Source organism: Lathamus discolor, chromosome Z (assembly GCF_037157495.1).
Source record: "Lathamus discolor isolate bLatDis1 chromosome Z, bLatDis1.hap1, whole genome shotgun sequence".
Lineage (NCBI taxonomy): Eukaryota > Metazoa > Chordata > Aves > Psittaciformes > Psittacidae > Lathamus > Lathamus discolor.
This window is the reverse complement of record NC_088909.1, coordinates 55,929,353-55,950,307: the sequence shown is the minus strand read 5'-3', so window position 1 is coordinate 55,950,307 and position 20,955 is coordinate 55,929,353.

Below are 20,955 nucleotides of genomic sequence, written 5' to 3'. Positions count from 1 at the left end.
ACTAAGCGGTAAGGAGCTATAGGGAACAACATTTGTCTGCAGCACAGTATGGGGTTTGTTTTCCATGATGCAGTTCAAGCCTGCTGGCCTTTGGATGCTCCTACATGCCCATTTGTCATCTGTGCAGATGGGAGGTTTCCAATACCCTTTCACTGCCTGCTTTGAACTGAACTCTGCTCTGGTGCTGCTCAAAGCCTAGAGCTTTGCCTCCATCCCACATTCTGCCTCCTCGGTTGATCAGAGTGCCTGCGGCAGGATCGTCTGTCTTCTGTTCGCCCAACCATACCCATTCCCTCCCTCTCCTCCTCCCCTGGCTCTCTCATTTCACAGTAACTGCCGGGTCAGCCCTTGCCTTATAAACCCTGCACAACCACATCTGCACATAACTCTTCAGACATCATCTCCTCCTCCTTCTGGTGCCTGATGGCAAGCTCCTCATGCCCCTGCCATGCTGCCCACCTGATGCTACGGTTGGCAGATCTTCCACCAAGTTCCACCTTTGGCTTGCCTTTTCCCCCCTCCAGCTTTCATGCAGAGATCTTGCGCAGCATCCTGAGAGGGATTTGGGTTTCACAGTGAGCTGATGCCAGGAAGGGAAATCACCCAGTGGGGCTGACCTCGCTGTAAGAATTGAGGCAGATGGGTTTAGTGGCTTGAACAGTAATCATACTAAGCCATAAGCAGTCCTTGTGTGTTGACATAATATTAGCTGTCATTCTACTGTCACTGCAGCTCCTGTTGACATGGAGCTGCAGACTTCTGTGGGAATGATGTATGACCAAGCCGAAGTGGCCAAGGGCTGTCTGAATTCTTTGCAAGTGGAACAGCTTTCATGCTGCTTGCTTTCCCAAGGGTGGAATTCTGGACAGATGGAAGCAAAAACATTTTGCTGAGAAGATCTTCAGGTACGACCCTCCTTTCAGCCTCTCTCCAGCCACTCAGCCCAAGTAAGGAGGAACTTGGCTCGAGTGTGGCAGTGCTAGGACGGTAAGCCTCATTTGCCTGCAACGAGCTCCTTGTAAGTGAGGTGGTGTGCCTGTACAGAGAGCTGCATGTTTCCGCTCTGCACAGAAGTACCTGCAGGAGGAGCCCCTAGGCACCACATTCAGCCGCCTTCCCCTCAAGCGCTTTTTCCTCTTCAGTATTTAATAGTTGAAACGGAGTGATGGAGCTTTTTTCTATACCAGTTGCTTCCACAGAAATCTTTCTCTCATCTTGCCATTGAACCAACTGTCTCTGGAGTGTGTTTGTTTTCAGGAAGGAAGAAGGATTTCAATTACTTAATTTCTTTCCCACATCAAAGTTTTTTTTTTTTCTCTCATTGTATAAACTTCTATAAGCTAATTTAATGACAATGTTTAAAAGACACTACAGCAAACACAAGAAGTGTATAGTACAGGCTTCTAGCTACTCTGGAGGATGTGGAGGTGTGTTGAATCCCTTTAAGCACTACAACAGCCACTCGAGAGGAGGTACACGTGCCTTTCAGCAAGCCCCACCAGCCCCTCCACAGCAGTTCTTGCAGGCAATTCAGAGGCAGGCAATGAAGAGATCAAGTGACTGGTACAGCTCCTGTTAGTTCAACCTCAGGGCTTACAACTATGTTACAGAAGACTCCACTTTTTACTGGAAATGAGATTTGCAAAAAGCAATACATTTCTTCCACTGCTGCTTTCAACAGCGAAGCAGCTACCTCTGGAGCATCTTCTGTGGAATAGCTATTTCTATAGCCAGCATTATTTGCCACCATCACAAACAAACACATCATTAACAAACACAAATTGTTTAACACAACACAAACATATTTTCAGCTCATAATGATTAAAATGTTAAAGACTTGTACTGTGTATTTTAAGGTTTTATGTCTGTTACCAAAAGGAGAAAAAAAATGGCAGTTTCATGAGTAAGTTACAGTATGTTGTCTATTAGCACATTTAATGTATTACCAAAGAGCTTACCAGGACTCATTTTAGCATTTATCCTTAGGATTTCTTTGAGCCAGTGATATAAATACAAGCAGGAAACTAGTTACATATCAAGCATTTGCATCTTTTCCAGCTTTTTTACCTTAGAGAAACTCCTAAAATGAAGGTCCTATTTAGCCACAGTGTGATTATTTAAATAAGAATGTTTAAAATCATCTACTGATGACTGAAATAACTGATTACAATCCCTTGTTTGTGTTCCTACAGTTTTTCACTCACATGACTAATGCATGTGAGCACTAGTCAACTCTCGGTGTGCTCTAAGATTCTCCTTTCTCTCTCTTTTGTCTATACACCATACTCCAACATTTCTTGGAAAAAGCCCAGGGCACTTGAATATCCTTGACTGATCCAGGTTGTTTCAGAACAACTTGACTGTTGTTTCAGAACAGAGGAGGAATGAAGTATCTGTCAGCTTAAGTCTTTTTAAGCTACCTTATGTGAGGAGCCTCCTTCACACTCGCTGATCAGATTTAATCTGATGTATATTAGTATCAGCTCTCTTCTTATAGTTTAGCTGTTCTTTTGGAAACATCAGTTGCAAGAGGGACTCTTCATTAGGGACTGTAGTGGTAGGACAAGGGAGAATGGGTTTGAACTTAAACAGTGGAAGTTCGGGTTAGATAAAAGGAAGAAGTTCTTTACTGTAAGGGTGGTGAGGCACTGGAACAGGCTGCCCTGTGGTAAATGCTCCGTCCCTGGCAGTGTTCAAGACACAGCATTGGGTGACATGGTCTAGTGTGAGGTATTCCTGCCCATGGCATGGGGTTGGAACTTGATGATCTTAAGGTCCTTTCCAGCTCAAACCAGTCTATGATTCTATGACTGTGTTTGGAATACTTTATGCAATTAGATTTGCTGGATAATGCAACGGTTTAGTGTTTTGGAGGAGAGGGAACAGCACTGTATTATACTTTTTTATGTCTAATACAATAAAGCACTCTTGTAATGCATATAATAAACATAAATCCATGGGAAGAGTGGTGTAAAATACAGCTCCACAAACACTTCAGTTTATACTGATTTATTGAAATTGAATTTCATTAGGTGTCTCAAATAAGGTCACCCACCCTTCCTCAGTGAAAAATCTGGATTAGTTTTTACTTCATTTAATGCAGCTTCAATCTTGACTCTTCAATGTATCTGTGTGAAAGGGGACCTCTAACTATTCTGCATAGAGCTACAGTATCTCTTCAGCCCATGCACTGTCTTAGATCTGGTTAAGCATGTCAAAGCATGGCCATACTAGTCCCACTTAATATCATTATTAGCTACTTCTTACTGTTGGTGACCACCATTGCTCTGTGTACACATCCACAATATAACAGTTTAATGTAACCTACTGTACACACAGGCAAACACAGCCTTTGGCAGCCCTTAGTGGCTCATCATGTTGCATACAGGCAGTACAAAGCACCACTGCCAGCTGCTCTTGTGGTGTTAGAGCATTATGAGGACCTTTCCATCAAGGAAAGTGTATTTATGGGCTTGGAGAGACCTATGAAGTTCTGATGATCCTCCAGGAAAACATGATTTGGGATGCTCTGATCTACACAGAGCAAATGAATTCAAAGACTTAAAGAGAGGGTTGATGTTCCCATGTGCCAAAGCTGCACTCTGATTTTGTTAGCTTAGCTCTCCCTTCCTCTGTGCTTAAGGTGAACAGGCAAATTACAAACAGAAAAACCCCTCCATTGCCAGCTGAAGCAGTTCCAGCCCTCTCCCCCATTTTCTGCTCTGTCCTGCAGGGTGCCTGTGGCTCAGCTGTGCTAGTATAACACTGTGTGGTCCTGCTATGAACCAGAGTGAGAAATCCAACCAGCAGAAATACCTCCTTTCTCTTCAAAGTTAAGCCATGTCAATGCTGCAACTTCTTTTCATGGTTAAAAAACCAAACCAAACCAAAACCAAACAAAAAATAAACAAACACCAATACCACCACAAACAAAAAACAAACAAACCAACCATAAAACAACAAAACAAACCTACACCAAAACCTAAACAGGTGGGAAAAAAACAAAACAGCAGAGGAACACTGATATAATTTGTTCAGTAGGAAATAAACAGTGAAGATGGGTTTGTAAAGCTGGTCTTACAAAGATCCTTTTGCAGAACAGAGAATCTGTGAATACTGACACCACTACATTGTTTAAGTTATTACAGTTTGTGGTTCTGATTTGTCTAAAGTCAGCAAAGAAGTCGTTAGTTTTTCCTAGTCATTTAAGATTTCACTCTGACAAACAAATGAATGTATCTGGGTAAAACAAAGGATACAAATGCTGTTATGTCTTCTAAAAGAACATTCTCGACACCTGCTGCCCTTGAGTGTCTCCCTTTGATCCGGAGTTCAATTGTTTATGTTTGTCCTGAAGACCTCTAATCACAGCCCTGCTCATGATGCTTTCTGAGCTACCAGTCTGACCCAGATATTCTGCTACTCTGGGATGATTAGGATCAAGGTCAGTTAGTTAGTTTCAACTCTGAAAAAACTGGCTTGATTGCAGGTGTCCTCTGATTACTACTGTGCAGACAAAAATGTTTAATAGCAAATATTCTGAGTTAGGAAAAGTACAGCTAAAATACAGAATTCTGAGAGAATTCGTTTTCTAGTTAGGGACGACATTTTCCACTGCAAGATGCTTCATCCCCAACTATAAACAATTTTTTAAAATCCTTAAGAAAGGACTGCAATAATTTTGTTGCAATGGAGACATTTTTTTCTATGCATTACATATTCTGAAGTCTGAGACTATCACAGGAAACTGACAACTGGGATAAATAAAGCTTTATAGTGATGTATGAAAGCTTCATACACTGATAGAAGACTGAAGAGCTGTAAAATGGCAAGTGCAGTGAATCTCATTACAAGCATTTACTAGATGATATTAAATTATATTAAATGGCTTCCCTCACCAAATGAGTCTGTGTTAGTAATACACCTATGCAAAGAATTTTCACTCTTCTCTAGGGAATTTTGGAATCAGGGTCTCTTTAAGGCCTACTGCCCTGATTTTCCTGTTTATAGCATAACTCCAGTGTTTACAGGCAAAACCCTTTTTCTCATATTCCCCCATCTAAATTCCCGTGACTGTATAATTCAAATGGATTAATAAAACCTTCGAATCTCACCACCAGCCTGCAGAAGCATATGTAGTGAGAGATTTACACAGTTTGTTTATTTATTTATTTTCTTTGCCAAAGACCCTCTCCATGTTGTAGAGCATGCTACAATGGGACAGCAAGATACATCTGTTCCCAGTGATTTACTCTAGAAAATCAGGAGGAGCAGGGCATGATACAGCATTTGCTCACACGGCTGGGTGTGTGAGCAGTAAGAATAAGGCAGACACCGAAGTAAGTATTCCTGTGAGCAAGACACTTTCAGATAAACCCCACTGTAACCTTTACTGTTTTTTCCACTGGCTTCACCTAGCATTCGGTGGGAATAAACAACATACTGTATTTCTTTATATGTATTCTAAACAGCACAGACATATTCACTTCATGCTCAAAAAAGCCATGAAGCAGTCATGTAAGGCACTGTGTCAGACCACGAGGATTTTTACTATGCCAGGATTATGAAAGATCACTTGGATAAAATAACAATCATAATTGAAAAAAAAAACAGTCAAACAACCAAACAGAGGACAGTGCAAAATGTACAGATTGCACAGCCTGATTTCGTTAGGAGCTAGCTGAGGGATGCCAGTCAACGATACACAGAAACATACCCATAGATCTTTCACTTGTATATTGCTGCAAAAAGGGAACGTTCCCTTAACAGCTAGTATGACGAGAACAATGCTGTGGCAGAGATTTAACCTGCAGATGTCCTCCTTAGTTCTTGAAGAAAACACAAAGTGTATCTTGCAAATAGCTCAATAGGCACTAAAATCTAAAAATGTGTAAGAGGCAGAGAAAGCAACTTGGAGCAACAGCATCCCGTAAAAATATTAGTTGTTAAAACTCCTCAGAGAAAGAAATGAAAACTATTTGGAACAGCTTGAAAATTAGGTGAGGACTATCAGTTTTAAAGCTGCTGGAGGCTGTTCACACCGCTTTCTGCAGAGCCTGAGAACGTTGCTTGAATTAAGAAGAAATAAACAAACTTATTTATATTTTGTGGGAGAACTACAAGGTTGTCTTGAGCTATCCCACAGACAGAGCGTATTCCTAATCCCCTGATGTTTCTACCTGACCTTGGAGATAAGGGAAGAATCTCAAAAGGATATAGCAATAGAGAACTGTTTTTCAGTTATGAGAAAATAGTAATCCTTCTTGACTTGAACCCTTACAAATCGGGTCAGGAGGCTTAAGCTAAAATATTACAACAATTCCAAGGGGAGGACATCAAAGTCTCTTCCTTGCTTCTTACTAATCAGTAGATAAAGGAAGGCCTTTCATTATTTCAAAATTAGTGTGAGAGTTAATTATTATTAACTTGAAACCGGGAGATGAGTACCAGATTTGAGAGCAACAGGGTATGACTTTGATACAGAAGTAGTGGTGAATATGTAAGATGCATATGCTTTTTGGTTAAATCTTGTTATATTCATTCAGCATGTATTAGAGATTCGTTTGAAGCCAAGAGGAAGTTTTAAGGAAGATATACTGCTGAGTGTTTTAGTTTTGCCTCTTGTTTTAACAAACTAAAACTATGAAACCAAGGAAAGAATAATGCAAGACTATTTCAAATTAAAATATTTAAATAAGTATTTTCTATTTTGACAGAGTAAATAAGGAAAGCCCAAATTGTGCAAATTGCTGAAGACTACATCCATGGTGTCTAATCCAGCAAGTACTTAAGTACATCTTTGCTTTTGATGTTTTCAAATATCTCACAGTCACTGGAGTGATTTCTAAAGTTAAGCACTTAGCTTTTGAATAATATGAGTAAAGAACAAGTTTACAAATATGACAAAACTGTTTGGTTCATAAGGATTGCACTGGGATAAACTGCCATCAGACTTAAAACTCGGGAACTTGACAATTCTATCTCCTACAGCTTTTGTGAATTCATATATTCTCAAGAAAGGCAATTAGTTGCTCAATTAGCATGCTGATGGCAGAGACTGCTGCTATCTGAACATGTGTAGGTGCCCATGTCAACAGGCACAAACCCCTTGCCAGTGTTGCAACAAACGGAGAGAGTTCTTCCTGCACTAAAGGCAAGGTTGATGGGAGAGCACCTGTCTGAGTCCAGGCCACCTCTGGTTTCAAATCAGTTGAAACAGGCTGATTATGAGAAACCTCTCAACTCCTTTGTTGTCTTTTGCAACAAAGCAACAAATTTGTTACAGAGAAGGCAACCAGTCAGTTGTGGAGGGTGACTGCAGTGGCAGGCATACTCGGGGAGAATGGAACAGCAGCTCTCCTGTCCGGAGGCCTCTTCAAGTGTTTCTTCAGGGGCTCCCTCCTTTTCTGGAACGCAGCAATGAGATTATCCGTGGATTTTTAGAAAAGGTGTGACAGAGTCACACTTTGATTCCATGTGTGGCCTGTGTGGCTATAAATCTCTCCTAGCATCGTCAGCACTTTTTTCCCCAGAAGGGCAGTATCCTGGCAGACAACAGCATGGCACGTTTTCGTGTTTGTTCATTGCCATTTTTTAAACAAATCTTTGACTTTTAGGAACATACTTTGTGGTGGTAATTGACAAAGGAATAGCAGCCTGCAAAATGTCTTTGCTCCGTTGTCTTTTGAAGTTCCTCCCTCACTGCAAACCTCTACATTTATTAACCTTTTCCTGTGCTGAAAATGTATTAACCTCTGAATGACCTTTTCTCACCCTCACTCTTTAGCCAAGTGCAAATTGGCCAAATAGTGCACACATGTTTCCATTGCCAAGCTTATCACAGAATCATAGAATAGTTAGGGTTGGAAAGGACCTTAAGATCATCCAGTTCCAACCCCCTGCAATGGGCTGGATCACCACACACTAAACCATGTCACCCAAGGCTTCGTCCAGCCTGGCCTTGAACACTGCCAGGGATGGAGAGTTCACAGCTTTCTTGGGCAACCCATTCCAGTGCCTCACCACCCTAACAGGAAAGAACTTCTTATGGATATCTAACCTAAACTTCCCATGTTCAAGTTTGAGGCCATTACCCCTTGTCCTATCCCTACAGTCCCTAATGAATGGTCCATCTCCAGCATCCCTATAGCCCCCCTTCAGATACTGGAAGGCTGCTCTGGTGTCTCCACGCAGCCTTCTCTTCTCCAGGCTGAACAGCCCCAACTTCCTCAGCCTGTCTTCATACGGGAGGTGCTCCAGTCCCCTGATCATCCTCGTGGCCCTCCTCTGGACTTGTTCCAGAAGTTCCATGTCCTTTTTATGTTGAGGACACCAGAACTGCACACAAAACTCAAAGTAAGGCCTCACGAGAGCAGAGTAGAGGGGCAGGATCACCTCCTTTGACCTGCTGGTCACACTGCTTTTGATGCAGCTCAGGTTGAATACACCCTATAGAAGTCTAAAATTAGGAACTGGTGCATTCTGTCGTGGATGGCAAAGATACTACATTTTCATCTTCTTCGCTGGGGCCAGAGATATTGGTGGACAGAAAGGGTAGCTGGGCCTGAGCTACAAGTTTTAGTGCTTTAGTGCTGGGCCTGAGCTACAAGTTTTAGTGCTTTAGTGCTGGGCCTGAGCTACAAGTTTTAGTGCTTTTAGTGCTTTAGTGCTGAAGCATTAGCTGAAGTTCTATTAAACAGTGTTACCTATAGTTTCTTTTCAGGGCTACAGTGGGTGAAACCAGAATATAATTCTCAGTCAACTTTCAAAGACAGTGTAACATAGGATATTAGTGAGACAAATATTGAATACAGACAGAAAATGCCTTAAATAGTAGCATTATTGAAAGTTAGATAGTTCTAAAAGCAAGTGGTAAATCCAGCAATATTTCTTGTATATGGCATTTTACAGATTGCATGCACTGCTCCTTCTTTTCTAGCGCACGACTAAAACTGTCTGCTAACTCTAAAATCTGAATTAGCTTTCTTTAGGAGATGAGCTAAAGCTTTAAGGCAGCAATTAGGTAGGTATTTCTGGTTTTGATGCTTAAAATCCTGCAGAGACAGTATTTTGCTTTCAGTATCCCTGCTTAATAGCTTGTTACTTGCTAAAGTATCACGGCAGAAATAAACCACCTGCTAGCCAAAGAAACATTGGGTAACATATAAAGTTTCCCTTTGGTTCTAGCTGTTAACTTGACTTTATCTTATTTTAAGTAAATTAATCATAATACCTTTCCTTTGAAACCTTTGTGCTTCATAATGCCTGTTCCAATTTTGGTTTTTACCCATACTTCGGCTATATTAGCCTCATAAAATGGCTAGTTATTTCTGTTCTCTGATACCTATCTTCCCTACTGCTGTGAAAAGTACAATGTTGAATTTTTGTTGTTGTCAATTCCTAAGAAATGAGACGTTTCGATTTTGGAGTTATCAAAGAGAAAACCACATACAGAACCTTTAACGTATTAAATACATATTTGCTGCCTGTCATTAGGATGCATAGTAAAAGTCAGTTATAACTTGCCTTTCTAAATTTTCACACGGAGATAGCCTTATTTCAAGTCTATTTCAGATAGTCTTAATCCTTTTTTTTCAAGGAATGAGGGAGGAAAGCATTGTCCCATCCTCCCTGCGCACCTGCCTGAAAGCCAAGGACGCAGCAACCTCGAGAGCATTATACTGACAGTTCATTCAAGGATGTCAACTAAGGATTATTATTATTTTTTTAAAAGGCTCTAATTTAAAAATGTTAATGGAAAGTTTCTTAAAGAGAAAGTAGCCTTTCCTCACCCTTTCACTCTTGTACTTGGATTTTCTCTCTGACTTAGCTGAAAACCATATGAGGTAAAGTAGGAAGCTGGAACTCTGCACCCAAGTGTCAGAGCAATTTGCTGCAGCACTACACTTGTAAGATTCAACTTTTTATAACAAGTATGAATCACAGAAGAGATTTGCAGCATGAACCTGAGATCAGACTGTGTAGTCTGCACCTCTACAAGAGTCTACTCGGAGAGCAGTAGGAGAAGTTCGACTCTGCCTGTTTGCATGAGTAAACGGCCTTGAGGTGATGCAGGTTGCAGCAACCTGAACAAAGTCAACTGTGGCTTAGTGCCAGCTTTGTTAATGCAGTTCTTATTTCACAGAAATGTCTTGCTATACATTTAAATTAAAACCATTCTGCTATGCAGCACCTTTTTATAGTCCATTTGCCCGATGGAACTGTAATACTGTTACCGAAATAGCCTGATGGAGCTGCACAGGAAGTGGCAATTGTTAAGGTTTTTCCATAATTAAACCAAAGAATATGAGATAGGCACTACTTCCAGAGGTTTGTTTCCACCAAAATATCCAAAAAGGTCATGAGAATTTACGTAAATGCGAACTACACACATTGTATAAAGGATAAAGGCAGCTGTCGCTTCAAGGAGGATGCTTCCAAGAACTGTGCTCAGTTACCTGCATTCTAACACTGATTTAATTATGAAGTCCTCCTTGTGATTACTCCTCTCTGACATGAAGTAACTTAAATGACCTCAACTTCCAAACATATTCAAATACTTGCTAACAACCTGTAAGTTCTGCTTCCTAAGCCTGAATGGTTGAAAGGGTTCCCACTCCAAGTTACCCTACCCACCCTTTCTGCAAGGGGGTCAGGACTTTGGTTTTGCTGCTCACACAGCAGCTCCTGAATGCACACAGTTTACCTTCAATATGCAAGGTTCGGTAGTGCAGGGTCTGCACATAAGCTGACTTCCACCAGGGATGCAAATGACTGCGCATAGTGCTCCAGCTCAACCACAGGTTTTATTTGGGAGCTGCCACAGCACATTCCCTTTCACATTCTGAGTGTCACTGGGGCTTTTGGCCCCTACACAGCTGGCAATGTAGATTAAAGTCATAGTGGGTCTTTTGCTTAGGCAGTCAACCTGCAGGCTGAGCTGCTCTATCACGTACTTCTCCATGTTTCCCAAATGACAGACACAGCACTTCTAAAACAGCCTTTGCAGTTAACTGTGAAAATACCATACATAGATCATCTCGGTGTATGGAATCTATGTGAACCATAAAATATGGTCCCATACACTGAAGTAATACAGAGGTAAATAACACACATTTTAACAACTTTGCAGTCTGGCTACTCCTGCCTCTCTGTGTGCCAGTCACTTGAATTAATACCCAGTGAAAACAGACATGTAAGGACTATGCTTCAGTTTGTGACTGAACAGGTTGCCACAGGCATCAAGTGGGCTAGAAGCTTCCCACATAGCTCTTAAATCCTTGAGCAGTGGAGGGAAGACAAATGCTTTACAGTTTACTGCTTATCTCTAGATATGGAGTCACTCCGTAAACACAGATGTTCACAGTAACTTAGAGCAGCCTTAAGTCAGTTGTCCATGAATAAGAACACTTGTTGCTAGAGGCTTAGCTCCTACAGTAATCCAGTCTTTAGTGTTCTGGCCTTTCTTGTGTTTCCTTGTACTTCTGCAGGTTTTCACTCGTAATACCAGATTCACTATACAAATAGCAGAATGAAGGTTCCATCTTCCATTTCTCTTAGGATGCTGTTGGAAAGGCTTTCATTCTACATGTCGTAGCTCAGCTGCTGTATTTTTCAAAGCCAAATCTCTCTAGCATACAATAGTGGAGATCTGGTAGCCATTATGTTAATGGAATTTCGGTGTTGCTTATACTGCTTCAAAAGGAACATTGCAAAAAGAAAGCTTCTATTTTCTAGCTACCAAACTGCTCAGCACCTTCCAGATCCAGTTCTGGAAGCTGTTGAGAATCCTTCATTGAAAGTGACACTGAGAATTTTTCAGCACAAATTCCACCACAGACTTAACAACCCATCATACTTGGTGGGGAAAAAAGTAAACTTTGTCTTGTTGCTGTGCATTATCCATACATCTATATATCTTACTCTTAGCTAACCTTAGTCCTCCAAATAATGAAAGTGGTAAGTAAAGGCACAAATAAGGCTGCAGGATCAGCAAACTAGTCCATCTCTAACATAATTATGTTGTTTTGTTTTGTTTTTCCAAGTGGTAGCTCTCCTTTGTAGCTGTCCTGCAGGCTCTGAATATCACACCTTTCTTATTTTGATGTTTTGCTCCTACTCATTCTGTAAAAACTGGGGCTATATTCCATGCTGAAAAGTAGTTCTAAGTAGCCCTATTGTGTAAATCAACCAGTGACTCTGTAGTAACTGCATTCAACAAGGTACAGGCCAGTACAGGATTTATTCTGATATTTGTCACTGAAATAACTTGCCTAATTTCATTCTGAGTATGCAAAGCTGAAGCAAATAAGGCTAATCGTCTTGGCATGCTAAGGCATCTGGCAGAGAAGCGGCTGCACTAGTTCCATTTTTTCCTAGAAATGAGTGAGAATGAGCAACTGCAAAGGAAAACACCCCCACTCTGCACATACAGAGACACACTGCCGTGTGTGAAGTGTCCACAGTCATTAAAGGGCTATGCAGCAACACTCCTGTGGAAACTGAACAACGGCTCAACAGCAGTTGGGGTTTCCAGACTAAGAGATGCATCTTGTTAGCAGCAGACAAACTTCTCCAAAGTGACAAGCAAAACACTGCTTGAGCAGCCAAACGTTTCCTCCTGCTGCACATCTACCTCTTCCAACCACAGTTCCAGTGAAAACTCAGGCTAGGCAATTTCCACTAGGCAAGGCAAACAGCTTCAGCCTGGTGATCCACGCAGGAACCTCTCTGGGGGAAGGCACATATTATTTACAAGGAATTGCCGGAGAGGTCAGTTTACAGAGCAGTTATTTTATACATCAAAGAGAAAAGAAGGGAAATGTGCCAGCAATCAGCAAACTGATTCATACCACTGAGTTATGTGGTATTCTAATAAGCGGGTCAAAGAACAATTGTGAGAATAGGTCCTCAGCTCACTGCAATGGTTATCCGAACATAATTAAAAAAAACAAACAAAACCCCAACAAAATTAATCAAACCAAAACAACAACAGAACAACAATAAACAAAGTTTTCCAATACAAGAGTATAAGCCAAGCAAGTGGAAATAAGATCTGGTTCAAAATTCAGGAGAAGAGATATTCAAGGGAAAGTAAGAAACCTTGACTGTTAGAATAAACATCAGGTCAGCCGTAGCACAATTAAATAATATCATATACCATCAGGAACGTGTCAGATATGAAAAGTAATTATTTAATTTTTGGAAAAGGAAGTCAGTTAAAAAGTCACAGTGAAACACACCAAGAGAAGAAAGCTGTGATGCTAATGCTTGGAGGAATGATTTAAGTCTATGATTATTTTTTATGAAGAAATACTTATTGAAGCAAGAGAGATAAAATTATGAGACAAGCATTGGCAGATACACAGAATCAGAACCAAGCAGGGTAAACTTACACAAATATTAGTAATTACTCTCATTAGAATAAACCCAAAACTTTATAGGCAATGATGTTACAAAACTTATGCTTTGAAATACTAGCATGGGCTTTCTGTGCATGCTTGTTTTGAAAAAAGTCAGTCCTCAGAGGTAATAAAATGGGCATTAAAACTAATCTAAAACAAGGGAAGAACACAAGAAGCCCCAAAATCGAGGAGAAGCTGGTAAAAGAGTTTTCTTTGTTACCTAGCTGACTCTACAGGATTATAAAATGCTACTCCTCGTTAAGCCAAAGGGAGACTGTATCCACTGGCTCCAGTTGGCTATTATAACAAAAGCTGCCTCAGGTTATGCAATGATTTCAATCAAACACTGTGCAGGCACAAAGGTCTGCTCACAGGGATCTAGCTGTGAGATGGGGCTTGACAAGTAGGGCCTCTGATAGTGGCTGGCAGCATCCCCAGTTAGCCGTTCACCACTTTGCTGGTAAGGTATTACACTCCTGAGCTCTCAGCAAGGATCACTTTCCAGTCTCTAATCTGGGACCCCTCAGACCCCAGGTGTCTGTACATCCTCCCCAGGCTACCATTTCGGTTTTTACAAAATCTCTTACTGAGATTTGGATTCCGAAGTTCAGCTGCCTGCCCACTGTGTTTAGTTCTGTCCAAGCTACTCCAGTCCCTGCCGCTGGTGGAAACAAGCTGTTTTGAAGAATCCCAGAAAACTGAAACCTTCAGGTTCACATGGAAACCCTTGGGCCGACAACGGCAAACCAGCTGATGGTCAGCTTGGTTAGTGTTTCTAGAAACATCATTACTTTCACTTCCAGAAGGAAAGACAAAACCATTAGAAAAAACCCAGAAGTCTTTCAGGGCAGCTTATTTCCTTCCAGCTCACTGGAACCTGAATTCCTTTCTTCTAAGGAGCAGAATTCCCTTCTTTCCACCTAGCCAGAGATGCTAAAAATTGTCAAAGAAAGCAAGTAGTTTGGCTCCTTTTTTTTTTATAACCCTACATTTTACTTCTCTAGAGGTGATTGATACAGGGTCCTTGCAGACCCCTTCCACAATTTTCTGCAAGTAAACAAATTTTCTTCAGAAGCAGTTACCTTTTTTATTTACGGCTTGAATTTAGTGGTAGAGAGCAGGAGTCAGCAGGTCTTTATTGCTAGTCTCATGTCAACAACTATGTGGAGTTCTACTGTAAAATCACAGTGAAAAGGAAAAGCTGTTGAAATGGGATTGGCAATCTGACAGCTACTTCTGTAGTCCCCCACAGGACTCCATATGTTCTACAGAAAGACTCTCAGATCCACCTTAGTCCTCCTCCCAAAATACTGACCTGTACATGGACAGGAAGCTGCCCTTAAACAAATACACAGAGTGTGAACCTGTACCCAATCTCTGCTTTATTTTTACAGCTGCAGTTTACTGTAAAGTAACTGCAGTTACTTTACAGCTGCAAAGTAACTGGTAATTTGCAACATATGCTGTAGTTCTCTTTGTGAAAGCAATGCAGGTCTCTACTGATGCAGGTAAAAGCAAGCATCCTCTCCTGCTTGCAAGCAAGACATGCCAGTGATAATCCTTTTGTTAGTTAGCTAGGTTTTTTTGCCAGTATAGCTACATTTAACTGAGCTGTGTTCAGCAATGGTGGTAATCCATCTTTCCAGGCTTCTTCTCAATCTACATCATTCGTGTCAGCAAAACTTTTTCAGTAATGATCACACATACGTGACATGCAGTCTCATTATGGGGCTGTTTCTATTTCAACTACATTTCTATGTTGAAGCAGTGGCAAGCACTGTGTGTGGTATTCAGTTCGTGGATCCTACATACTTCAACAGTGAAAAAAGATAAGAGCAATAGCTAGCCCACAGTCCTCATAGTACCGTATCCCAAAAAAAGTTGATAGAGGGAGAACATATCGATTGTAACAGTACATCTAAATGCAGATGGCTAGAAAAATTATTAAGCCAAGTGTCCAAGTCTAATCTCTTGTTTGTTTGATATGTTGCTGTTGCAGATCTTACAGGTTTTGTTTATAAGAAAGCCAACAAGCCCACAGCAAACCAAAACAAAAAGCTGTAATGAAGTTATTGCCTTCTTCAAAGTGAGGCTTTTTAATAAGTCTGTAATAAATTACCAGTGAGTACAACTACCATGAAAGCTAAGATGATAAAAAAAGCAAAATCTCACTACATAACATATTAACTAAGGTGCAGCCTCCCCTTAATCATTCATATACACAGGCATACAAAGAACTGAAGGGCCAATATAATAATGAAGATTAATTAAAAGAGACCCCTTCTGCTACATTTTCCCTTCATTTGATAGACTGAGGATAGCTCCAGACAGGGACAGAACACCTGTGCCAAGCACAAAACTTGCTGTTTCAGTTTCCCAATGCCTTTAAAAATGAGACACTCCTACCGAAAATTATTCTTTACAACTTTGGATCATGCAGGCTCTTAATTACTTTGACTTATTTGAAGGTAGTAGAAACCAAGATATTACAGGTGGCTGTATAAGCAGAACAAATGACACTTCCTTTAAACACCTAGAGATGAATCCTAGTGTTCCTCTACTTGTCATTTTCTTCAGATAGCTCCATTTAGCTGATGTTCTTGTAAATATGGATAGTGACAAGAAAATGAGCAAGGAAGGAGAAAGAAGAAACAGAGTGAAAAACAGCAAAGAAAAAGGGGCCAGATTTTGGTATTTGTCATGCTGTCAAATGTGGGGAAAAGTAGGGTCATGATATAACCATGCATTTCTTGGTTAAGGATATTTCAGAAATGCCATTTCAAAGCAATTACAAATGAGTAACTCCATTTCAGCGAGACTGAGCAAAGTTGGAATGTAAGGCAGCCTGTGAGGTGGAGAGGACACTGTCAGGTGTCAGTTCCAGCTCAGTTGTGTGACCTTGGACAATAACTTCTATGCACTTTTCTTCTACCCTATTCTATCTATCTATCTATCTATCTATCTATCTATCTATCTATCTATCTATCTATCTATCTATCTATCTATCTATTTAATCTATCTATCTAGTGATCTCTTCAGGAGAGGCATGTTTCCACACTGGTTTTAGGAAAGGTATCTGTGAAAATGAGACATATTTCTAGCAAAAGGTAGGAAGATTCTAAAGCAATAATGATCATCTATCACACCAGTTTTAATATGTCCAGGGGAAGGACCTAAATCTTGGAACAGAGTGAATCTTCAACATTAAAGGTTAAAAAATAGTGTCTCTTTGGAAAAAGGAAGCTTAAACAAAAAATAAAGGTACCATATATTTCAAACCCAAGTTTTCCAAGGCTTTTAAATATGTTTGCAGTGTCAAATAACATGTACAACCAAGGAAACATACTTAATAATTAATAGTAAACAGCAGGGCTGTCACTGATGTCTCGTGCCTGGTGCTCCATACAACTGATTACAAAAATAAGCCACAGCAGGGTATACATTAAGCAGTTATTGGTGCCTGCGTTCACTGCACTGTTAGGGAGCATGCCAGAGATTGAACATGCATCTAGCCACCTGAGAAAGACTTCCAGAACCCAGAAGTGTGCACCCCCCTGTGTTTTGTTGTAACCAAGGCTTCTGGACTTCACAAGTTACTTTCTGTAACTTTTACCTTGCAATTCTGACATCTGTGAAGGAGGGAGTGTCATGCAGTGTATCTGGCCATGGTTTACTGTTTTGCAGGGCTTTAAAGATGAAGTACTTTTTACTTGAGAAGGTGAAATACACTACAAACCCTTACAAAATTATTATTTCATGTGCTTAGGTTGTATTTTTACATATAGAGCTTTAGTAAGGTTTCCCCCCTCAGATGCAGTGACAGCCCTCACCAGCTTCTGCCCCCAAAGGTTACTATGGTTAAATCTTGTGCTGTGAAACCCAGCTTAGGTGTTGAACTTAGAGGTCTGCCATCCAAATAAAACCTTGTTTTCTCTCTCATTACCTCTTTGTTCAAGGGATATAGACATTCACCTTTGATTGAAAGGAAAAGAGGAGACAGCTGAAAGGCAGCTCAGAAGTCCAGGCTCGTCTATCCTTGAACCAATGTGACTTTTACAGGGATAAGAATGTCTGACTGTGCCTTCAGTGTCATGCAAAAAGCAGCTGCAAATTTTATGTCCTACTACTTTTCACACAGATAACTGAGTTCCAAGAGTTAAATTCACAGCTTCCTTACAGCCTCTGTGAAAGACCTCCACAACTCTACCAGTGTTGGAAACACCCTGAATAACTTCTTTGTGTACACTTCTTGCAGACACCCCTGTCTAGGGTGCTCTGCCTCAAGACTCTGTTGGGACTGGTCCAGCTCCCTTTTGGGAACTTAACAAGAGTTAGACAAAACAATACAAGTAACAATTTGTGATGGCTCTTTCCTTTCCCACTCAAGGCTATGTTTGTGGGAATTAACATGGATGTTTGCTACACAGAAGGTCTGACTTTCCTGAGAAGTCTTCTCAGGGGAGGTGAAGCACAGGCTATTGTGGCATCTTCTCAAAATGAGTCAATTTTCATAGGTACAGAAACAGGCCAGCTACATGTTCAGTCCTGTTCATGTGACATGCTGCAGGTCCCACCGAGTTTAGTAACACTGCTTTAATATATGGAAAGCTGGCTCTGACCCCAAGAGTGTATGGCTTGAAAACATTAACTTTTTAAAACAGATTTTTTGGTGAACATATGTTCACATCACTCTTCAGGAGTTTTAAATGAGTGGGTGGGTAGCAAGAAGTAACTGACTTTAAATGAACAACGAATCCACTCTAGGCTTGTCAGATTTGCCCTGACCTTATCTGTAACTATTCTTTCAAAGCTCCTTCTGAATATATGGGCTCACTGCATTTAAATTTTAGAACACTCACAAGCATGAGCTGAGTGAATGACAGCTGCAAGGAATCTCTTTCTCTCAAAAAGAAAAAAAGAATTAGTATTGAATATGCTTCAAAGTAGTAATTCTGTTAGAAAAGCTTTCAGTAATTTCTTTTATCTTAAGACCTTTGGCTGGGGTTTTTCAAGAGGCATTTTCTCTTACATTATTCCCTTGAAATGTGGCATTTTTGTGTAGATTCAGAATGAATACAGCAGTTACTTGTTAGCCTTTTTTTTTTTTGCCTTTTTTTTTCCTCTACAGTATAGTTAAATTTAGACAAATAGTATTATCCTGTGCTGCAACTCAAACTGTGGAATTTGAAGATATGTTTCCATGCAATTTGTGAAAGCACTTTTGCAGGGTGCGTTTGATGGACCTTGCACAGTGAGTAAAATGGACAGAATGCTTAAAAAAATGACTAGTAGTAGCATCTGTAGCTTAATAGCTTTCCATTTATGTTTTCAACATATACTTTTCATTTTTATTTAACACCAGTAAGCAAGTTTAACAAATCACAGAGGCAGTGGTCTTCTTGACAGCAAAGAACCAAAGACATAACCAGGTGTTCCCTCCTGAACATGAGAAATTAAGGGTAGACCATTTGTCCCTGTGTCTCTTAGCTTACAGCTCTAGGCTACCGTTGCTTTAATCTTCTTTTCCCCATCCCCCAAGTATTTCTTCTCCACTTTACAACAATATAAGCAGAATTTACAGTTAATTAACTTGGTTCTGACACAATGCCCCTTAAAGCCTTCTCAAAAATAGGGAAATTCATCACTACTACAATTGTCCATATCTTACAGAATCATAGAATAGTTAGGGTTGGAAAGGACCTTAAGATCATCCGGTTCCAACTCCCCTGCCATGGGCAGGGATGCTTCACACTGACCCATGTCACCCAAGCCTCTGTCCAACCTGGCCTTAAACACTGCCAGGGATGGAGCATTCACGACTTCCTTGGGCAACCGATTCCAGTGTCTCACCACCCTTAAAGTAAAGAACTTCTTCCTTATATCCAATCTAAACTTCCCCTGTTTAAGTTTGAGTCCTGTTACCCCTTGTCCTGTCCCTACAGTCGCTAATGAATAGTCCTCCCCAGCATCCTTATAGGCCCCCTTCAGATACTGGAAGGCTGCTATGAGGTCCCCACGCAGCCTTCTCTTCTCCAGGCTCAACAGCCCCAACTTCCTCAGCCTGTCTTCATACGGGAGGTGCTCCAGTCCCCTGATCATCCTCGTGGCCTCCTCTGGACTTGTTCCAACAGTTCCATGTCCTTTTCATGTTGAGGGCACCAGAACTGCACACAATGCTCCAGGTGAGGTCTCACAAGAGCAGAGCAGAGGGGCAGGATCACCTCCTTCGACCTGCTGGTCACGCTCCTTTTGATGCAGCCCAGGATACGGTTGGCTTTCTGGGCTGCGAGCGCACACTGAAGCTGGCTCATGTCCATTTTCTCATCGACCAGCACCCCCAAGTCCTTCTCTGCAGGGCTGCTCTGAATCTCTTCTTTGCCCAGTCTGTAGATGTGCCTGGGATTGCTCCAACCCAGGTGCAGAACCTTGCACTTGGCATGGTTGAACTTCATAAGGTTGGCATCAGCCCACCTCACAAGTGTGTCAAGGTCCCTCTGGATGGCATCCCTTCCCTCCAGCGTATCAACTGGACCACACAGCTTGGTGTCATCAGCAAACTTGCTGAGGGCGCACTCAATCCCACTGTCCATGTCAGCGATTAAGATATTGAACAGGATCAGTCCCAACACTGATCCCTGAGGGACACCACTCATTACTGGTCTCCAGCTGGACATTGAGCCATTGACCACAACTCTTTGCATGCAGCCATCCAGGCAGTTCCTTATCCACCGAGTGGTCCATCCATCAAATTGATGTCTCTCCAATTTAGAGACAAGGATGTCACGCAGGACAGTGTCGAATGCTTTGCATAAGTCCAGGTAGATGACATCAGCTGCTCTATGCCTGTCCATCAGTTCTGTAGCCCCATCATAGAAGGCCACCAAATTGGTCAGGCAGGATTTCCCCTTAGTGAAGCCATGCTGGCTGTCACCAAGCACCTTGTTGTTTTTCATGTGCCTTAGCATGCCTTCCAGGAGAATGTGCTCCAAGATTTTGCCAGGCACTGAAGTGAGACTGGTCTGTAATTCCCTGGGTCATCCATTTTCCCCTTCTTGAAAATGGGGGTTATATTTCCCTTTTTCCAGTCGTCGGGAACTTCACCTGACTGCCATGATTTTTCAAATATGATGGCCAGTGGCTTAGCAACTTCATTCGCCAGCTCCTTCAGGACCCGCGGATGGATTCCGTCAGCTCCCACGGACTTGTGCACGTTCAGATTTTTAAGATGGTCTCAAACCAGATCCTCTCCTACAGTGGGCCCAAGGTCTTCATTCTCACAGTCCCTGCGTCTACCTTCTAAGAGCTGGGTGGTGCAGTCAGAGCCTTTGCCAGTGAAGACCAAGGCAAAGAAGTCATTCAGAACCTCAGCCTTCTCCAAATCCTGTGTAGCCAGTTCTCCTGATAGCTTCCGGTGAGGGCCCGTGTTCTCCCTAGTCTGTCTTTTATTTGCAATGTACCTACAGAATCCCTTGCTGTTATCTTGAACATCCCTAGCCAAGTCTAATTCTAACTGGCCCTTAGCTTTTCTAACCTGTTCCCTAGCTTCCTGAAC